This window comes from Sapajus apella, unplaced genomic scaffold, assembly GCF_009761245.1.
Source record: "Sapajus apella isolate SASKATOON/1434 unplaced genomic scaffold, GSC_monkey_1.0 scaffold54, whole genome shotgun sequence".
Taxonomy (NCBI): Eukaryota; Metazoa; Chordata; class Mammalia; order Primates; family Cebidae; genus Sapajus; species Sapajus apella.
Window position 1 is genome coordinate 14,834,353 of NW_022436994.1, and position 16,135 is coordinate 14,850,487.

Consider the following 16,135-nt stretch of genomic DNA (forward strand, 5'->3'; position numbering starts at 1 on the left):
TCTATTGTCTTTGCATCCACTCAAAAGGCTTCTATTGAGATTTCAGATCAAATGTTTTACCTTCCCTTTTATGCTGTTTTTCTCTGGCTACTTAAAAAAAAAATCTAATTGTTTCATTAATTCTTTGGAATGGACCCTCTGCTGAGAAAGCATGCTAGTTTGCTTTGGCTCTCTGAATGCATGGACACACACCTGGGTGCATTTGCTTCTGTCTTTGTGCTGTTTCCTCAATTAGCAGTTACTGCTACATTGGAATAACAGCCAGTCTACCTCTCCAGCCTCCTTCAAACCTCAGCTCAGAATTTACTCTTCTGGGGAGCTCTTCACTCCCAGTCAAATGTCCCCCAGTCCACCCTCCTTCTGCTACTATTGATCCCTTTACAATTGGGCAGCACTTTTAATTTTTCAAAGAGCTTTCACATACATTTTCTCATTTGACCCTTACAACAATCCCATGAAGTAGGTAGAGCAAGTATTATTATCCCCATTTGGAAGATGGGAGAAATGAAATACAACGCGCTTAAGTGATGGGCCTTAAGTGATATAACGTGCGGCTAGTCAGGGCCAGACCTGCATCCTCTCAGCTCCCCACCAGCTCTGGGAACTTTCCAGTAGACAAGGAGTGATTATAACCAGAGCCACATTGATTTGTCATTCGTGCTAATATTTTCTGTAAACACATCTGCTCTCCATCCCTCCTACTCAAAGCATGGTCTATGAGCCGGCAGCAACTACAGAGCCTCAGACCACCCCAGATCCAGTGGATCAAGAGCTGCATTTTAAGATCCCCAGGTGGTTTTCTGTGTGTATCAGAAATCAGTTCTGCAGACTCTCTGTGTGAGTGTGGGGGGCGGGGGGCGGAGGTGGGGTATCTCTGAGTCCCATACATAATAATAATAGCAAAGACTCAATTGGGCTTAGCAAGTGCCAGACTTCTAAATGCATGGCATACTCTAACCCAGTTAACCCCTACGGCGACTCTAGTGGGGGGAGAGGAGGATACCACTATAAACTGCATGTTATAAACAGCAGAAGCAAGGCCCTGGGAGGTAAAGTAACTTGGCCTAAGCCACTAAAAGTGGCAGAAATAGATTTGAACCCAGGCAGTGTGGCACCAACCTGCACATTCTTAAGCATTATGCTGTTCCTCCTCACGGGCAGAATGAAGGAGCGTCCTTTCTGGTCTTTTGGGATCATTCCATGGCACTCAAGACAATAGTCTTGATACAGTAGCAATGACTTAAATTTTCTTCACTGACCAATAATTCTATTATAAGGTGGAATACAATCATATTATCATAATGGAATCCCAACTCCAGGTATCTGGAGGCCAGCACCCTTGAAACATGGGCTTCCAGAAGAGCTCTGGAACAGATTACATAGCTGATTAAAAAACCATCACATCTCACTCCTTTAATTAGGAAAAAAGCAGTTTTTACTTCACCTAATAAAACTCTGCTGAGAACGGCCTGTACCCAGACAAACACTTGATCAGCTTGCCTTGGGTACAGAAAGGTATGCCCTGATGGGATGGAACTGTCTGGAAAAGGACTTGCCTTCTTCCACCATAGCCAACAAGTAGAAGGTAAACTAGCAGTTAACGGAGGACACAAGACCCAGGCAGCCCTCTCAGTGGTCCTATCTTTGATGAGCCACCATCATTCAAGATCTGGTTTTCGGCTTTGCTGTCTCTGAACTTGATTGCTATGATTCTGTTGGTTCACAGGGTGAAGATATTTTTCACAAAAAGACTGAACTTTATGAAGATCACAAGATCACCAAAATGACAAATTATTAAGTTAAATTTAAAATAATACATCCTCTCTGGGTAGGCTATGCTTCCAAATTGAGAGAGTTTCTGCATGGGTAGTTTTAAAAGCATATTTAATGTTATAACTTTTAATACACCTTGTATTATACTTATGAAATATACTTAGAAAATAAAGACTACTTTTATAATCAGACTATAGAATATAAAACACAATGAATACTTTTTTTCAATAGAGGTGTATGAAAGAGAAACTCTTGTGGCATATTTAGGGGAGAGTGAGGCATATAAACACGGGGAATGGTAAAATGTTTGTATTTGAAGAAAGTTTTAAAGCTTAAAAAAGATGGATACAGGTACTATGTGGAATACAAGTTATAGTTATAAACTTGTGCTTGTGAATTTACAGCAAGAGGAGTGGAGTACATATTAGAGTTTTCCTATTCAGGGAAATCATTAATTTTAAAATGTAGCATCGATACAATAACTTCTTAGATTAAAATGCTGTATCAAAAGTAGAACTGATTATGAGGCACCTCCTAACTTGAGAATGTTAAAAATCTTAGAAGAAAGAAAACTGGGAATTTCATATTTGGTGGCATCAGGATCTCCGAATCCAAGCTCATTTAGAACCGTAGGACCCTTAGGCCAAGTTCTTAGCCCATGCCAGCCCCTTCCATGTGAAGTGCTTGAAGAACATGCCAGCTTCAGATTAAGCCTGGAGGCAATGTAGATGAAATGCAGTACAAATAGTGTTGATTTTAAACTTTACATCTCAGAAGGCATTTTGTTTTGTTTCTTTCCCAATCCTTGGATCATCTCACCCAGGTGTTCTTATCCCAGAGACCACCGTTTAGTGGCATTTGAGCTTTTCTTCCCCCATATGGCCCATGGCAGACACTGGGAGTGAATCCCGAAGCCCCCCGTCAGTTTTTCTAACACAGGTACCTCCACTTGATCATGGTTGCCATGGAGGTTGAAAGATATTTTCCATCCCTGCCCTGAGCTCTGTAGAAGTCCTGAGGAAATTATTGTAGCTTCTGAATCCTTAAAAGGAGGGTGGAGGTAAGGGGAGGAGGCCAAAGGCCAGTGTTCCAGGGACAAATACACTGAATGATGGACACTGGGTTTTGCATACGAAACCTCCTGCAGTGACCTGATTTTCATTATAAAAATAAACTATTTTATAAGAAAATACAGTTAACTATGTATTGTGTTTGAGGAGTGGGCTTTAGGAGTGCATGGGGGTTGGGGCAGGGATGTCGCAAGTGAGACTAGTTCTTGCAAGTATCAGGCTATGACAGGAAAGAGAGAGGATGTGGGGTCCAAGAAGACAGAAAGGACTTGAGTGGATGTAAGAACAGATGTGAGCGAGCCAGGTGAGAGTGATCAGGTGAAGACTGAGGAGAGAGGGGACAAGCCATGGGGTGAAGGAAGGAGGAGATGGGGAGGAATGGGATTGAGGCTTTGGCCAGAATGGGATTCCTCTTCCACTTGAGCAGGAGGAAAAGACACACGTGACTGCAGATAAGTTTGTAGGTGTTTTCAGCACTAAATGAAAATAAAGAGATCACAGTAATATATGAATAAAATGAAAATCAGGTATAGCTGGCTGTTCTCTAATTATAGTCACCCTTAAAAACAGTCCAGATCACACCCACAATATAAAAATACTGTCAGCTAACACTCAATGTTCAGGACACAAAAGCCAATACAGGTATTGATCAACTTATGACCTATGCAACTTACGACCATTCGACTTTACCACCACAATCGTTAGCCACGACTGCTCCGCGTCTGGCAGTGCAAACGTTGCCCAGCGGGGCGTACGACAGTGCGGACCAGCTTCCAGCAGCACTACCATCTCGAGTGCATATAGCCTACTCAACTTACAACCAAATCGTGTTACGACCGGTCTGTTGGAACCAATCATGGTCGTAAGTCGAGCACTAGCTGTACAGAGAAGTGGCAACCAACAAGAATTCAACAAGAGGTTGCAGGTATGTTTTCTAACTGCGATGTGCCTGAAGACAGCCTGCCTGTTCATCAACAAGAGAGTTTGCCTTTAATACAGCATTATCTTTGAGACTCGGTCACATTTTCTAAGTAGAAAGGATTTGGGATTGCGGCCAGTGTCGTCCTGCTTAAAGGAATCCAACCCACCTCCAGGTGAACTGAAGGGAGCCGTCTCCATCACACCTCCACTTGGTAGGTCTTTTCCAGCCTATGGCAGAACCACTGAGGCACACACACATGGACCAGCATGAGAAGCAAGTTCTCTGGCTCAGAAATCTCTGCCAAACTCTCTTTTCAGTTATTTCTATTTCAGCTCCATGCTGATGCTGGAATATTATAAATTGAGAAGAGAGGTAGAATAGGCCTAAATCTCCACTAAGTAATTCACGCAAACTACCATGACAGCCACGAGGCAGAGTATGTAGCCATACTAAGAACCTGTGGGTCCCTCTACATTCCCATCCATCACTTGGAGGAGATCAGAACACATTATCCAACAGGCCAGGAGGAAATAGTGTAGGCCTCTGTTAGAGGAGAATCAAAAGGAGCCCCGGAGATGTGCTCTCATCAACAGAGATTAAACATAACGAAGAGGTACCTGATTCCACCTTGTTTTGGGCATTTAGGCTATGGGTGAAGTGCTAGTCCCTTTCCCAGAGCAGGAGAGCAGTGATTAGCTTCCAGATAATTCATTCTTCCCCAAACAGGACAAGATGAAAGGGGAAGCTGATAGGATGCTAAAAGTCACTGAATAAGTTAGAGTAGGATCACTAGCTACATTTTTTCAACATTTCCTTACGGGATATTTACTGAGCACGGTCTCCAGGGATTATCTCATCAAGGGGATTGTATTGTCTCATCATCAAGCACTGTCTCCAGGGATTATCTCATCAAGCTCTGTCTATAGCAACTCAATAGTTACTATGACTATTCCCATTTTATAGATAGATAAACTGAAGCACAGACATAAGCACAGAGCTAGCTCAAACTCCAGACTGAATCCACCTTCTTATCTACTGCTTATTCTCTCTCTCTACAGCTGTGCTGTCCCAAATGGTAACCGCTAGCTACATGTAGCTACTGAGCCTTAAGATGTAGCTAGACTAAATAGGGATATGTATTAAGTATAGAATGCATACACCCATTTCTAACCCTTAGTATGGAGAAATGCCAGATGTAGGTGATGGGGAGGAAGGCAGCAAATCACACTGCCACGTGTGTTCCTATGCAACAATTTTGCATGTTCTTCACATGTACCCCAAAACCTAAAATGCAATAAAATAAATAAATGGGAAAAAAAAAAAAGAAATATTAATAGGAAAACAAAAAAAAAAAAAAAAGAAGAATATCTATAAGATATCTCATAAGTAAGTTTTATATTGATTGCAGATTGAAATGCTAATCTTTGGAGTACCTTGCATTCAGTATATTATTAAAATTAGTTTCCTCTTTTATTTTACTTTTTATATATGGCAACTAGAAAATTGAAAATTGACACCTGAGTCTTGCGTTTGTGGTTCACATCATATTTCTATTAGACAGCAGTTCTCTGAAGTATTAAAAAGGGATCTGAAGGCCAGGCACAATAGCACAAGCCCGTAATATCAGCACTTTGGGAGGCCGAGCAGGCAGAATGGTTGCGCCTAGGAGTTCAATACTAGCTTGGGCAACATGGCCAAACTCTATCTCCACAAATAATACAAAAATTAGCTGGGTGTGGTGGCACATGCCTGTAGTCCTAGCTACTCAAGAAATTAAGGTGGGAGGATCACTTGAGCCAAGAAGGTTGAGGTTGCAGGGAGTCAAAGTCACACCACTGCACTCCAGCCTGGGCAACAGCATGAGTCTTTGTCTCAAAAAAAAAAAAATGCAGGGAGATATGAAGAATTAGGCCTCTGATAATTTCTGTCTTCAATTTTCTAAAACATGAAGGTGGGGTTGGGGTGACAGTAATCGATCCTCAAATATAATTTTCCTATGATTCCTGGGTTACAGATGCCTTGAAAATAACAATATTCTAGTTAAGAATCACCTTCACTATGTTATGTTCTGTAGGGTGATTTCATATATCTTATAGAATTAGCCATTATGTGACCAAGGAATTACCCTGCAGAAGTTCGGGTCCAAAATGATGTTTCATTGGAGGACGCAACAGCCTCAATGTGTCACAGGAGGAAATGGTTATGAAAATTATGGGATATAAATGAGCTAGAATGTTAAGTAAAAACGTTTAAAAAAAACTCTTCTAAAGAGTTTACAATGATACTAAAAAATGTTTGCAATAATGTTAAATACAAATGTACAAAGAAAAACTGGAAGACAATACGTCAGATATTAGTAATGACTGTCTCTTGGGGAAGATGAGGTTTGAGATGATTTTAGAAAACAAATCTTTTTACACTTTCTTGATTTCTCCGAAAGGAGCAAGAGTTCCTTTTGTAAAAATGATGCGTTAGCAAAGCCGACCGCTTTTCATTTGGCGGACTCTCTCTGTTCTCCTCCCTTACTCCAATAAGAACAAACAAAAAAGCGATTCACAAAAATTGCCTGATGGCCCTACTCCTTAACAGTCATGAAACTGTCGAGCACAAAAGATGTTAAGTTAAATATACAGAAGCTCTTGACTTTAAAAGTTTTTAACACTTGGATGTGTTACAAGACTGAAGTGATTTTCAAAGAGCCGATTGAGTGGACAGCACTGCTGTCTACACAGGGCAGAGGACGGTGTAGCATCCCTTCCTACCCAAGGTTGCAAAAAAAGGAGCAACGATGGGTGTCCTATGGCTAAATGCTCTGAAATTTGGTTTTATTGCACGAGTCCATCAGGGAGGGCCATTAACCAATTGAGGGGTTGTTTTTGTTTTGTAGGTGAACATCTTTTTTTCTTTTTAATCCAACCGCTTCTGTTTCTCCGTTTTTGACTCAATATTTTGGGAACATAGACAATACTGAGAGATGCTTGCTAACAATGTCTAAGAAAAATCTAAATCTAAATAATAGACATCTTATCATTTATAGATTGTTTCCCTGATTAAAATGAGTGCTGACACTTAAAAGTTGAATATTTCATCTTTAAATATAACTACTAAAACATTTTGACTAAGGAAAACTGTTTAATTTCTAATTAATAATTTTATAGCTGAACTTATAGGATAAATACATATCATAAAATAGGTAAAGGATATATGTGAACTCGTGGACACAGATAGGGGAACATCACACATGGGGCCTTTTGGGGGATGGGGTAAATGGGAGCAAGCGCATTAGAACAAATACCTAATACATGCAGGGCTTAAAACCTAGATGATGGGTTGACAGGAGCAGCAAACCACCATGTCACAGGTATACCTATGACATGCAGGTAAACCTGCATGTTCTGCACATGTATCCTAGAACTTAAAGTCAAAAAAAGATAGATGTGAACTACATTTAAATTCTAATTCTTTAAACTTTTTGTTTTTTATTGATATATCATAGTTGTACATATTATTGGGTTACATGTGATTCTTTTTTTGTAAAGTGAAAGCAAGTTTATTAAGAAAGCAAAGGAATAAAAGAATGGCTACTGCATAGGCAGAGCAGCCACATGTGATATTTTGATACATGTATACAATGTGTAATGATCACATCAGGGTAATTGGGTATCTGTTGCCTCAAATGTTTATCTTTTCTTTGCGTTGGGAACACTACAATTTTTCTCTTTTAGCTACCTTGAAATATAAATTATTATTAACTATAATTTACCACTGCACTATAAAATTAATTCTGAGTTTGGTTCCAGATTTGCTGAAAAGTCATTTTAAACGGTTAATAATTTTATAGGAATATGAAGCTTCTTGGATTAATTACATGAGGATTAGGTAAGTCTCCATCTATTTTATCTCTATTGTTCCTAGTTTATGATTAAATATATATATAATGATATTGCAATATTGCAAGGTTATGTTGTTCAAAGTCAGGAAATTGGGAAATTTTTAGTTGCCCTAACCATATGAATTCATCCAAAATACTGAGACCTAATGGTTTTAATAAAATTATTATTACAACCTATATACAGCATGTAGTTTGCAAAGGATTCTCGGTATTTTCTAATTTTTTTTACTTCGTATTTGTCTTTTAAAAAAGACAAAATGCAAGAATATGCATTTTTACCCATCTAATTCTCCAATCTGTAAAGTTAAAAGGATAGTAAGCAATAGAAATATGTAAAGACTAAACAAAAACAACCAATAAAATGTTTTATTTTCATTATTATTATTTTTGAGACAGAGTCTTGCTCTGTTGCCCAGGCTGAAGTGCAGTGGCAAGATCTCTGCTCACTGCAACCTCTACCTCCCAGGTTCAAGTGATTCTCCCCACTCAGCTTCCTGAGTAGGTGAGATTATGGGTGCCTGCCACAATGCCCAGCTAATTTTTGTATTTTTGGTAGGGATGGGGCTTTACTCTGTTGGCCAGGCTGGTCTCAAACTCCTAATCTCAAGTGATCTACCTGCCTTGGCCTCCCAAAGTGATGGGATTACAAGTGCGAACCACTGCACCTGGCCTTACCTTTTAATTCAATTTTATAGTCACATAAAGTGGTGATTATAAATCACATTATAATTACATAATGTGACATAGCATTGTGAAAAATAATTTTATTCAAAAAGTATAATTATTTTGAGTACTAACCTTTATTAATTTATCCAATCATTCAACAAGTAATTGTTGTACCATCCTGGACATTGTTCCATGGGCTATTACAGATCAATTATCAAATAGTGTGGGGGAAATTCCAGGTGTATTTAATCACAATCTGACAGTGAAAGTACTAGGTATATTTAGTTAATATCTGATCATGTGTCTATACTAGGCCCAAGAAGATCACAGAAATTACATTTTTACAATTGAAAGTTTTAAACATTGTATGACTTGATGAAATTGTATTCACTGCAATGAGTGTGAACAGGCTAACTCTCTGTTCCCTTCAAAGAGGCTTCTGTTGTTTTGGAGGGGCCCAGACACTATGAGCATGTTGCAGTTCACACATGTGCTTAACAAGCATAATAATTCTTCTCCCAAAGACTTTCATTCTAAAAGCATAATGGCTTTAAAATATTAAAATAGTAAAGGAGAGAAATTAAAGGAAATGTCAAGTCAACTTTTTAAAAGAACAAGAGTTTTCTTCTGTGAATAAAAATCAGCAGGCATTAAAATAAAGGAGTTAAAGTTAGATGCTGGATCTAACCAGATCTAAAGTACAGTTGTTTGAACAAAATAAAACTTGCCTACTGTACAAAGTTCCTCTTCCATAATTCACATTCTCTTCATAGTCCAGAATTTGTCTTAGAGTACTATTGAAATGTACAATTCAGTTAATTCCACAATGAAAGATTGTTAAACATAAAATAATGTACTGAGGTAGGGCATCCCACCATCCATCACAACAGACAACTTGGGAAACAGAAAGGCACTGCATTTTCAGAGTAAAACGCAATCTAATGACCATTGCTTTGAAATGGATCAATCTGGCCACATGGGCGCAGCTGTGCGGCATTCAAAGCAGCAATCACTGCTGGCTCTGGTGTGGTAGTTTTCTTCCCAATGTCATCTCATTTTATCCCCTCAGAAAATGTCAGTGGGGACAAAAAAGATGCAGGAGAGACACATCAGGTTTTCCTTTGGCGTCCTTTCTATTGTGTTAACAACTCTCAATTGTGCTAGCAATTTTCCACTGTCTTGTATTAGGAATTACACTAGCACAATTTGCACCTCTCCAGTTAAACCTGCACCGGGCAACCACCCCAGACTCTTTCCAGCAGGCTTCCAACTCAGTCACAACCATTTATGTCAGGCCAGAGATGGGAAGAAAGGGCTCGTGACCAGTGATTTTAACAAACCTGTATGGCTTAACTTATTTAAGGCTCTCACTTTTATTACAGTCAAGGCTTTCTGCCTTGGGATTTCTCTGTGTGTGGAATAACTCCTGGTAGGAAGGTAATGATTGTTATATTAGTAGAAAGAATACTGGAATTTAAAGAAAGCTGTTTTCTAGAATCAACACAGACATTAATTATCTTAGAGGCCTTAGACAAGTCACTTAAAACAGATAATATTCCCTGCTCCCTTAGCTTTTGTGTCATGCTAAGTAAGGCCTTTTCTAACTCAGGCATGTAAAACTATTGCCATATTTTCTTCAACCATTATATGGTTGTCATGATGCTGCAAATAGAGAACCCAGATACCAAAATGTTCAGACAATTTTAAGGTGCTACACAAGTACAAAGCGTTTTGTCATCTGAAGGCTCCTAAGAAATAAAAATAGGCTACTATTGATGCTTGGTCAAAATTCCTAATTTTGTTTTCTTCCAAGACAAAAACATCTCCTATAAGATGTAATTAAATTGTATTACCATTGTAGATATGTTTTCTGTGGCGTCCTTTTCAACTGGAAAATTCTTAGGTATGCTATCCACAAAAAAATTAATTCTAGCTCGATTAAATATCTATTTTTAGAAATAAATTTGAGAAAACATCAAAAGAAAATATGGCAATAGTTTTACATGCCTGAGTTAGAAAAGGCCTTACTTAGCATGACACAAAAGCTAAAACCTAACAGCCAAAAAAAAGTATAACATATGTGACTATATAAAAATATGTAACTTATCTGAGGCACAAATGAATTTTGAAGACAATGAAGAATTGGTATACAACCTATCTATATATATAAAACATTCAGAGCATTAACATTCATAAAATATAACATTGCCTATATGCCAACAACACAAAGATAATCTAACAAAATATTGGTAAAAGATATGAATAAGGCCAGGTGCAGTGGGTCACGCCTGTAATCCCAGCACTTTGGGAGGCCAAGGCAGGCAGATCTTGAGGTCAAGAGATCGAGACCATCCTGACCAACATGGTGAAGCCCCATCTCTACTAAAAACACAAAAATTAGCTGCGCATGGTGGCACACATCTGTAGTCCCAGCTACTTGGGAGGCTGAGGCAGGAGAATTGCTAGAACCCAGGAAGCGGAGGTTGCAGTGAGCCTAGATCACACCACCGCACTCCAGCCTGGCGACAGAGGGAGACATTGTCTCAAAAAAAAAAAAAAAAAAAAAAAAAGATATGAATGAACAATTCATAAAAGACATACAAATAGCTAATAAAGAGAAGGATATTTAATATCACCAGTAATTAAAGAAGTGTATAAAATGCTACAGTCATTGGGAAGGGAAAGTTTGTAGTAGTGACTTAAGTGAAAGATGTTCATGCATGATACCCAAGAATTCCATTTCTAGATGACCTTCCAGTAGTAATAGTCACACTGACACAAATATGTGCATATAGTATTCACAGAAATATTGTACAGGTAAATAATTATATATCTTAAAAATGACCCAAAGGTAAATTAATTAATAGGAAACTAACTAAACTGTGAATCATTCCTAACATGGTATACCAGGATACTATGTAGCTGTTAAACAGTGAGCACTGCTATTGACAGATGTTAAAGATGTTTTATGGAGTACAAAAGAAAAGGTTTTAATAACACGCATAAGATAAATTTTTTAGCAAAATAAAATTATATTCATATGCATACAAACGTATGTATATATGTTTATATAATATACCTTATAGATAAATATACGATATATTATCTGTCTTTATGTATATGAAGTTTGTTTGGATATATACAAAGTACTAAATAATTTAAATCAAACTCTTCAAAATGTTTGCTGGAAAATGGGGTGTGAGTTGTGAGGAAAGGTATCTGTATTATTTGAATATGCTATGAAAAATATGTATTATTTTGAAATGAGTTAACAGCAAAACTCACGAAAATTTCCCCAAATGTGAAGTTTATCTATTTCCATATAGAAAACTTACTGAGCTAATGTAAGTCCATAGGAAAACCCCACTGAAGTTTGGGACACTACTAGCCATGAAATGTGTCCTTTATCCCCCGAGAAATGCACCTGCTTGGAAAGAGACTTTCTGCCTCACCAGGGCAAGGTGAACATTCCAGCACTTCCAGAGTTAGGCTCAGCAGTTTGACAGGATCCATTAAGATAAATAAAGATAAACAAGAATCATAGGGGTAACAAAAAAGCTTTAGAGAGCCCCAGGGGTGAGAGGGGTAGGGACAAGCCCTCAGTTTCCTTGGTAGTGTGACTTTTTTAAGGGCTAGTGACAGGCTCCGGTTTTCACAGATAACAATCAGGTTGACACTTGGACTTTGTCAAAATGATGCCCGCTGTATCTCTACATGCCCTCCTTCTACAAAGAACTGTTACCTAATCAGTGTCTTAGAGAGCATTACTTATCTGGTATCCATAATTTAGTGGGCAAAGAAAGTTTCCATGATCAAATAAAAATGGGAGATACTAAAGGTCAAGCCAAGTTGGAGAGAAAGTCTAACTCCCGTTAATATGTAAAATGGACTGTGAACATGAAAAGGGATTATAGGATCTAGCATTTTCTGATGTTATTTTTAATTGTGGAACCAACCAAGTTTTCCACAACATCTGTGGAATTCTTTGAAAAACCAGACCTAAAAATTATAAAATGTCTTAGGTCTTGGCAGCAAGATTCATGCATTTATTTAATTCAACCACTATTGATGAAATATCTTGTTTGTGTGTGACATCATGATGAACACAGAAAATTGACAAGACATAGGATACACTTTGCTGGACAAGATAAACACGAATAGGTATTTGTGCTGTTGGGTGGTGAGGTGAATGACAGATGATGTCATTCACCTACAGTAGTCTACAGCCATACCACCCTGAACATGCCGTATCTTGTCTGATCTCGGAAGCTAAGCAGGGTCGGGTCTGGTTAGTACTTGGATGGAAGACTGCCTAGAAATACCGGGTGCTGTAGGCTTAAAAAAAAAATTATAGAATAGAGAGAAGGAATGAATGGAAAATGTTCTCCAAAGGATGTGATTTGCTTGCCACAAAGCAAGAATTATCACCTAGGAGCTGCAGTTTATTACGTGGATTTGGAAAGTTTGGGATTGAGAGAAGTTTTACTCATGTGTGGCTGGTCAGCTCCTAATTTTTATTGTATTTATTGGCTCATTATTACTTTTTGCCTTTGGATCTTTATTCACCTTGACCCTCCTCTATTTAGAAAACTCTCCTGTTTCCCCCCTCTTCTTTTTCTTAAGTTTTCAGGTTTTTTCCTCCATCAAGAGCTTGACTACTCTTTTATCACAAGCATCTTGATCTTGGAAAACTTTTGCATCAAATAAACTGAACTTATTTAAATATGATAATATTTTGATCTCATTTTTAATTTATCGAAACATGTATGACTAACCTTCAGGGTTACAGATCAGGATATTAAGCCACAAAAATAATGTAATTTCAGCCTAGTGAAATAAATCTGATCTGTTAGTTGTTTATCATGAGTAAATTCTTATTTGGCTTTTGAAACAATAAAAATAGTTAATGAAACTGCCACTATTGGCTTCCAAATCTCTAGGGGTCCAGGGACTCATGTAAAGCATCACTATCTCAGGCAATTAATTGCATAGTAGGTCTAGCTTCTATATTTCATATTTTAGTGGAAATAAATTCTCTTTCATGGTCTTCAGTTGAGACTGAGGACAAAGAGTAAGCAATGTTGGGTAGTTGAACTTATTTATAAGTTTATTCTTCAGTAATATACCTTCTGGCTGTCTCTTTACCCAATAATGTATTTTGTGAGGAGGAGAACACTAAATTTTTTATAGATCCTGAAAAAAATGTTATATTCCATAATTACTAATATGACCAAGAATTCTCTGCATGTTGGGCAAAGCTATTAACCTGCAAGTTACATTTATTTCTCAGAACTATTGCCATTTTCTGAAGTCGTTTATTTATTTTTGCAGTAAACATGAAGTACTTCTCAGTGACTAAAATCAATTCCAAACAAGGTTCTAGGAGACACACATAACAAACATGGGGCACTTATGTTTAGTCATCTCCATCATCCTTTCATCCAAGGCTGGGACGCACCACCATCACTGTATACCCTTTCAGAGCCCTCACTTTTATACTTATCATCTCTCTGGTTCTCGCCTCTTTTAAATACAAAAGAGGTAAGTCAAGTTAATGAGTAGCATCTAGTTTAGAGAGGCTTCTGCACGTGGCTGAGTCAGTGTTAGAGAGGAGGCTTCATCTCTCCAAATTTTTGAGGTTACAACAAAGGAGGACTTAAAGTAGGTAGGAGATGTTTCTCATCTAAAAAATGATGGGTCAAATGAACTGTCCTTTAAGTTTGGATTACTGGATACATGGTGGTGCCTCTCAGTGACACAGGAACAACAGTGACAACCAAATCAACAGCAGGGAAAAGAGACTGTTCAAAAAAGATAATGTGTTCGCTATTTAAGTTTGGGGTATCTATGGGATATGCAGGTGGAGGTAGCCGGGAGATGGGTAGATATATGGGAGTCCTGCACTTCAGAAAGGGAGTCAAGATAGAAAATTTAACACTAGAATCATCAGTATATGTAGTAATGAAACCTTGGAACTAAAGAATATAACCTAAGAAGAGTATGGGGACAGAATCCTGCAAAACACCAGTCTTCATGTGGCAGGTAGAGGAAGGAAAACCACTGGAAACAAAAGAAACTGTCAGAGAAGAAGGAGAAGGAGAGTAAGAAGATGAATAAGAAGAGGAAGAGGGAAGAGAAGAAGGAGGAAGAGGAAGAAGAAGAAAGAAGGAAGGACAACAAAAACTAGGACAGAACAAAGTTCCAAAACCAAGGGAGAAGAGATGGAAATGGTCAAGAGTACCTATCATGGCAGAGACAACAAAATGAAGGCTGAGAGGTATCTGTTGGATTAGGCAACAAGAGGACCATCTCAGAGCAATCCAATATAGTAAGCATGGTAAAAACTGGTAAAAGTGGGCTTTCAAGCTAAGGGCTCCTCTGCTGCTCTGTCAGCTGTGCGAACTTGAGATAGTTACATAGCCTCCCTGAGTCTGAGAATCCTCATATGTAGAGTGGAAATTCTGCATTCATATCTGACTCTCCAGGCAATATGTGGAATGAATGAATTAATACATGTAAAGCTTTTATTATAGTGTGTGGTAAAAAGTGGATTCACAGTAAAAGTTGAGGTTCTTCCTCTAAATCAGGATTCTTCCCACTGCCAGGGTTTGAAACCTTGGAGCCAGTTGAAACTCATTCCTTTCATCTCATATCTAACTAATCATCTGCTTTTGTCTTAATTATTTTAGCAATGTATCTCACATCTTTCCCATTCTATGTGCACAATCACCAACTATTTTCTCTACATCATGCCTGCATTACTATAATAGGCTTCTAATTGTTCTTTCTGCTGGCTCTCATTTCCCCTTGCTACTGTGTCCCCCATCCACCATCTCTCACTGATGTCCAGCAAGCATCAATATTGTGAAGTTTTTCCTGGGCTCACAAATCTTCAGTGCACCTCACCATTCTCCAAATAAAGTGTAAATGCTCAAGGTAGTTTGTAGAATCCCCAACTCCACGCTCTGGACCCTCTTTCTAAGGCAACCCTTGCCTCCCAGAACTGCTCAGGTTGCAGTGTGAACCTTTGGCCTTTGCCTTTCTGATCACTTGAGCTCAAGTTCATTCGTGTCACTGTGTCTCCGTCCTTGCCGTCTCTAAACCTAGAATGCCCTTTATTCATTTTCCAAAATCTAACCCAACATTTGAGGCCCAATGGAAGCCCCTGTAGCCCATAGATCTGTTTTTCTCTTAACCACTCTAAGCAGTTACAGTCCATAATGATTATTTGTGTACTTAGTTTATAACTGTTTCATAGGAATTGCTTTTATATTTTTATGAAGGCTATAAGCTACTTGTGGGTTAAGACCATGTATTATACCTCTTTGCCCCCTTTCATAATGCTTAAAGCAGTCTTAGACACATCTCTTAAATGCTTAAAATCTGCTTATTAAAATGAAATAAATTTTGAAACAGCCAAAAAGCAATTTAGCAATGTTTTATTGGTAGCTAGCATAGAAATACTATTACTAATAAATAAAATTCATTTAAAAATCAATAAATAATGCAGGTTCACCGTCTTAGTGCCAGAGGTACAGGAAGAAAAAGAAATAACTAATCTGTCTGAAACAGAGGAGAAATGAAACTACTAAGGCATTTGGATTCTGGTACAAGTATAGTTCAATGCTCAAGCAGAGTTTAGGAACTTGGAATTTAATCTACATTGGTTCTCAACAGATGTACTGTAGTCCATGAGTACATTGCAAATCCTTGTAGATGGGCTGCCAAGTTTTGATTAAAGTATCATTTACTTGTCTTACAACCAAAGAGATATTGACTGTGAGGTCTGTTAGCTAGAACTTTTCAAGGATT

The 16,135-nt window shown here is 38.2% G+C and overlaps 1 protein-coding gene and 1 pseudogene across 5 annotated transcripts in view; one reads left to right on the forward strand and one right to left on the reverse strand.

The window, feature by feature from the left end:
• Positions 1–16,135, reverse strand: part of POU6F2 (POU class 6 homeobox 2) — a 469,840-nt gene that overhangs the window by 283,277 nt on the left and 170,428 nt on the right. The gene's annotated exons all lie outside the window — the stretch shown is intronic.
• LOC116527488 lies at positions 12,542–12,660 on the forward strand (annotated as a pseudogene).